Here is a 6,398-nt window from a genome sequence, read left to right on the forward strand (position 1 = left end):
TACAGAGTTAGAGATAAAAATCTGCTCGGGCCGAGAATAGTAATCAGATGCTTCTATAGCTGACCCACTGCAAGGAATGACGAGGAACGCTGCGGAGGAAACTTGGAGATTAAAGCGCGTGATTTCCCCGACCACGTCGTAGTTATGGGGGAGATTTCAATCTGTCCGATACAGACTGAAAGACACGAGTTTAGAACGGGAGGCAGTGAAGAAGACTGTAGCGCAAAACGAGATTTACGAATATTACCTTGAACAATTGTTTAGATAACCAATGCACGATGGAAGCGTACTGGACCCGCTGGTAAAAAACGTAACCGAACTTTTAGAGTCGGTGAAGGTGGAGATAGGAATAAGCGACCATACTCTTAGTGCAGCATCACTGACCACTGGTTTTCAATGAAAAGTTATGAAAACTGTTCAAAGCCGAAATAGGCGCAGGGTCAGCTATGAGAGAAGCGTTCAATGAATTCAAAAGCGAGATGGTACCTTGCGGGTAGTTAAAAGAACCCAAAAAGTTTTTAATATACGTAAAACCAGATAATTTATCATGATGGAGCCGAAAAGGAAGATGATAAGTTCAATGAATACTAAATTCTATCTTCTTCGCCGAAGAAGATCGCAACACTGTAATGTTTCCCTTTCAAAATATAAGATGAAAAATGATTAAAAAGTAATGAGTGTCCTCCTCATTTCCTCCGAAACGTAATTGTTCGCAGTCTGGATACATCACAGGGACACAGCAGCGGCAGAACATGGAAAGACAGACAAAATATTCTCTGTCTTGATCAATTTATCTACTGATAGCCAGTTAAGACTTAGTTTGTTACCTGCTTGTGTATTCAACAGGTTCGGAGTCTTTGATGGTGAGCAGATCAGTTCGGAGACGGCGAATAATGATAGCATGAAGTACAATACGATAAAATGTTTGTATTACGCTATAAAAATCATTGATAGGCTACGTGAAAGAAAATTTAGACTGTAACGTTAGATTTTTGTAACGTGCAAATCTGCACATAATGGTGCGCAGAAGTATTGGAACAAGGCTGTCCCATTCCATTGCCGGTACCATTCCAAAGTACCGTTATCCATGATGGCGGCCATGACGTCATGGCCGCCATCATGGATAACGGTACTTTGGAATGGTACCGGCAATGGAATGGGTCCGGCCTTGTTCCAATACACGCGGATGGTGTGCGAATCGACATGTCGCCAAACGAAGCGTTTCCCATCATAAATACAGCTGAAATATTTAAAAGAAGCTTTGGTAAAGGATGGAATCATTTCTGAAAAATAAAGCATGTATAAAGTTAAAGACAATAGTTATTATTTCTCATTTACAACGAGCAAATAACACGATGTACTTACAGTATGCAAGATGGCCGAAGACAGACAGAAGCTAGGAGGCTATTCGTGCCTCAAATATTTTTACAACTCAGTATTGTAGTTCTCGTCAGAGATTATGCATGATGACAGTGTTATATGAGACCTGGAATCGTTGCTTTAAATATAGTAAATTAGTTTATCATAACACTATTTCTACCTTCGTCTGTCACGTGGATTTGGAAATGGTAGACGTACCAGTAACTGAGCGCAGTATCGGAAAACAATTAAATAAGCTCGGCATAGGAAACGCTCCTGGACGTGACGGATTAGCCGTTAGGTTCTACATCGAATATGTGGAGAAAATGGCCTGTCTTCTAGGAACAGTCCGTCGCAAATCGTTGGAATAATGGCTGTATACGTGACTGAGAAAAGGTTTAGGTTTTTCCTGTCTTTAAGAATGGAAGTAGAAATACAGTCTTACACCAGTTTACCTTTGAATTATAGAACTTGCTTTGTGCTTGCGTAAGATAACTTCTTCGGAGGTCGGAAAAACCTTCTGTGGAAAACAACACGGATTCTGCAGATGCCGATCGTGAGAGACTCGGACTGCACGGTGCGTTCATCTGCCGGTGCTGGAACAGCTAGCTCTTCACGGCGTCATTGTCCCGCTTTTCCACAGCACCCCTCGGCCCTATGAACGTGGAGCACATAGCCCAACCTTTCATAAGTAAGCCGTACGCTGTGGCCGAGCGGTTCTATGCACTTCAGTCCGGAACCGCACTGCTGCTACGGTCGCAGGTTCGAATCCTGCCTCGGGCATGGATGTGTGTGATGTCCTTAGGTTAGTTAGGTTTAATTAGTTCTATGTTCTAGGCGACTGATGACCGCATAGTGCTCAGAGCCATTTGAACCATTTGAACCATACGCTGGCCACAATGCTCGTATGAGTGGCTAAGTGCAAAGTACTAATTGCATACGACAGGACAGGGCAGCATTTCTTTTTCTGCACGCAGGTCTGTACTGTCGTATGAAAATAGTACCTTGCATTAATGCACTCGTGCAAGCAATGTTGCCAGCGTGCATACATTATACTGTTATGATAGGACTTACGCGGATGGCTTGATAATGGACTTAAGTCCGAAACTGGTTGCCATTAAAATAAAAACAAATTTCTGTACAACTTCGATGGTTTTGTAATTTCATTGAATCATAGTTAGACGCTGCCAATTGCCATTCAGAATGCTGGAAGTGAATGGATTTCTGTCTTCTTCAGCTGGGAGTGAGGACACACAAATTGACACACAAATTACAGTTACTTTCTTTTAAACTGAAAGAACTTGAAAACAATATCGCGAACGGGAAAGATAGAAGGAAAATTAGCATCTAATATGTGAGATCTGGGAAAAGCGGTAATCCCTGGAGACTGGATAGAACCACTATACACCATCTACACGTCACATGAGACAGAACCGACACAAACAAGTATGGGCGAATTTCGCTGCTATCAGTTCCTTACTAAGTACTATACTTTCCGAAAAGATAATAGAAGAACAGATTAATCAATAAACTCGTAAACAGTACTGACGTTTCTGAAAAGTGAGATCGCGTATGAAAAAGAATCTTTAATCTCAAAAACATTCTGAGAGTATTTGTCTTTGTCAGTTTATAATCAGCGCATTATTCTGCTGATACATAAATACTTCTTAAAATTAGGAAGCGTGTGCAGTAGAGAAAAAGACGAGATTTGTTTCAATCAGGTATTTAGGGAATCTATGTATAAGTTAAATTCCACTGGGAAATTTTGGAGACATAATGCGAGTACGTAATCCTATCCTCAAAATGTAGATAATGTCTTACTCCGCACTACTAAAAACAGAAGCACTTTATAGTTCGGAATGCCTGGCGCTGGACTAAGAAAAGACAAGTGGAGCAATTAGGAGACAAAGAGAGAAAAACTTGAGGGATGATTTTAGGAGCATAAAAAAGAAAAGCGAGTTCATGTAGAGAGAGAAGAAACGAACATTTTTAAAGAACGGCGGAGAAGATAACAAATATGATACGCAAGAGAATGCTGAAACTGAATGGGCACTTACAACGTGAGTGAGTGTAGACCAACAAATAAATTTTTAAGCTACAGTACCAAGTTGAAAGTGAAAACAAAATGACTTTAGGAAATACAATATGGACGAAATTGAGCTTCTTCCATAAGAAATTTGCAACAAACGGTATTTACACTGTACAACAGAATAAAAGATCACATTGTCGAAATACAGTTATTGCCTCCCATTGGGAAGCATGAGTTTTAAATTTGGCTCAAATTTGCCTACCACTTTCCTCCGTAATGTTGCAAAAGCGTGGCACCCTGCGACGTCTCCCTCGGGTTCGGCGGTGCTTCTAAAAGCAAGGTGTCGACACACGCGAAAAAAAGGCCACAGCTTAAAAGTTCATGTGAGCTGTAAGGTGTATTAATGATATCACATTGGCATATAATTTCATTACAATCTGCAAAACGCCACCGTGGACATGTCACACGACAATAAGATTGTCACAGCCCTTCTTACCAACATTTCACTCCTCCTTTTGACGTCTGTGCGACAGGGATCAGAAGTTGAGTTGAAATCACGCGGTTTTCTTACTGGTGGCCGAGGAAACCATTTCAGACACACCACAGCTCAGAATCAACAAGAAAAGGCCTCAAGGACTGGCATAAAGGGTGTCAATGAAACTACCTCTTCCCTTAGGGCGTCGATTCCCACACATTTCGCAACCGAAAACGAGAGCTCGCAGTACGATGAACAACAGTAAGATGTTCTTGATAACCTTTGACACTGCTTTCCGGTGAGATGGTCTCGGGAAAACACAAAAAGGGCTTGAGTCACAAAGGGTGCAGGCCGAACACTGGAAGAACGTAGATACAGGTACCATCGGTATAACAGTTGTGTTGTAAATTGTCGTAGCTGTGTTGGGAAAGTACCATAGCTCCAAGCGCTAATAGAAAGCGCTGATGCTCAAATCGTTGTAGGCACTGAAGGCTGGCTCAAGCCGGAGATAATTTCAGCCGAAATTTTTGCGAAGAACATAACGTTGTTCCGAAAGGATAGGCTAAACACAGTTGGCGGTGGCGTGTTTGTTGCTGTTAGAAGCAGTTTATCTTTTGCGAAACTGAAGTAGATAGTTCCTGTGCGTTAGTATGGGCAGAGGTCACTCTTCGCAACCGGAATAAAATAATAATTGGATCCTTTTACCGGCCTCCCAATTCACGTGATACAATTTCTGAAAGGTTCAAAGAAAATTTGAGTTTGATTTCAAACAAATAATCCTGAGTTACTAACGAACATCAAAACGGATGCAGGGAATAGTGAACACAGGATTGTTGTAGCGAGACTAAATATTGTAACCCCCAAATTTTCCAAAAATAAACGAAAAATATACCTATTCAAAAAAGCAGATAAAATTCACTTGACGCCTTCCTGATACACAATATCCACTCCTTCCAAATTAACAATGATAAGTGTAGACCAGATGTGGCTTCAATTCAAAGAAATAGTATAGGCATCAGTTGAGAGATTTATACCAAATACATTAACAAACGACGGAGCGGGTCCCCCATGGTACACAAAACGGGTCAGACCACTGGCAACGAAAAATAAATGCCAAATTTAAACAGCCCCACAATCTCCAAAGATCGGTAATCTTTTACAGAAGCTCGAAATTTAGCACGGACTTCAATCCGAGATGCTTATAATAGTTTCCACAAATAAACCTTGTCTTGAAACCTGGCAGAAAATCCAAAGATATTCTGGTGGTATGTGAAGTACGCTAGCGGCAAGACACGATCAATGCCTTCTCTGCGCGGTAGCAATGGAGATACTATGGGAGACAGTGCTACCAAAGCAGAGTTATTAAACACAGCCTTCCGAAATTCCTTCACTAAAGAAGACGAAGTAAATATTGCAGAATTCGAATCAAGAACAGCTGCCAACATTAGTAACATAGAAGCATATAGCTTCGTAGTAGTGAAGCAGCTTAAATCACTTAATAAAAGCAAGTCTTCTGGTCCAGACTGTATACCAATTAGGTTCCTTTCGGAGTATGCTGATGTAGTAGCACCATACTTAACAATCATATACAACCGTTCGCTCGACGAAAGATCCGTACCCAAAGCCTGGATAGCTGCACAGGTCACATCAATATTCAAGAAATGTAGTAGGAGTAAGCCACCAAATCACGGGCCCATATCATTAACGTCGATTGCAGCAGTATTTTGGAACATATAGCGTGTTCGAACATTATGAATTACCTCGAAGAAAACGGAAAGCTGGACACTATAAAAAAACTAACCTCCTCCCGCACAGGCCATGAAGGACCAAAGGTACCGACCGACCACCGTTTCATCCTCACCCCACAGGCGTCACTGAATTCGGATCTGGACAGGCTAGCGGACAGCACACCACTCTCCCGGCCGTATGTCAATTTCCGAGACCGGAGCCGCTACTTCTCAATCAAGTAGCTCCTCAGTTTGCCTCACAAGGGCTGAGTGCACCCAGCTTGCCAGCAGCGCTCGGCAGACCGGATGGTCACCCATCCAAGTGCTAGCCCAGCCCGACAGCGCTTAACTTCGGTGATCTGACGGGAACCGGTGTTACCACTGCCTCAAGGCCGCTGGCAAAGCTGGACACCACTAATACCATATCCAAACATTACAGGTTTGTTCTTCCTACTCATCTTACATTTTTCCACGTTTAGAGCTAGCTGCCGTTCATCACACCAACTGGAAATTTTGTCGAAGTCGCCTTGTATCCTCCAACAGTTACTCAACTTTGACACCTTACCGTACACCACGGCATCCTCACAGACAAATAAAGAAAAGATGTTATGTGGACATGTGTCCGGAAACGCTTAATTTCCATGTTAGAGCTCATTTTAGTTTCGTTCTTCCACCTACGCTCAATGGAGCACGTTATCATGATTTCATACGGGATACTCTACCTGTGCTGCTAGAACATGTGCCTTTACAAGTACGACTCAACATGTGGTTCATGCACGATGGAGCTCCTGCACATTTCAGTCGAAGT

The 6,398-nt window shown here is 42.2% G+C and overlaps 1 pseudogene; it reads right to left on the minus strand.

Moving 5' to 3' along the window:
* Nucleotides 1–5,872: 5,872 nt before the first annotated feature.
* Nucleotides 5,873–5,990, minus strand: LOC126185817 (5S ribosomal RNA; annotated as a pseudogene).
* Nucleotides 5,991–6,398: the final 408 nt, after the last annotated feature.

The sequence above is a fragment of the Schistocerca cancellata genome, chromosome 4, assembly GCF_023864275.1.
Source record: "Schistocerca cancellata isolate TAMUIC-IGC-003103 chromosome 4, iqSchCanc2.1, whole genome shotgun sequence".
NCBI lineage: Eukaryota > Metazoa > Arthropoda > Insecta > Orthoptera > Acrididae > Schistocerca > Schistocerca cancellata.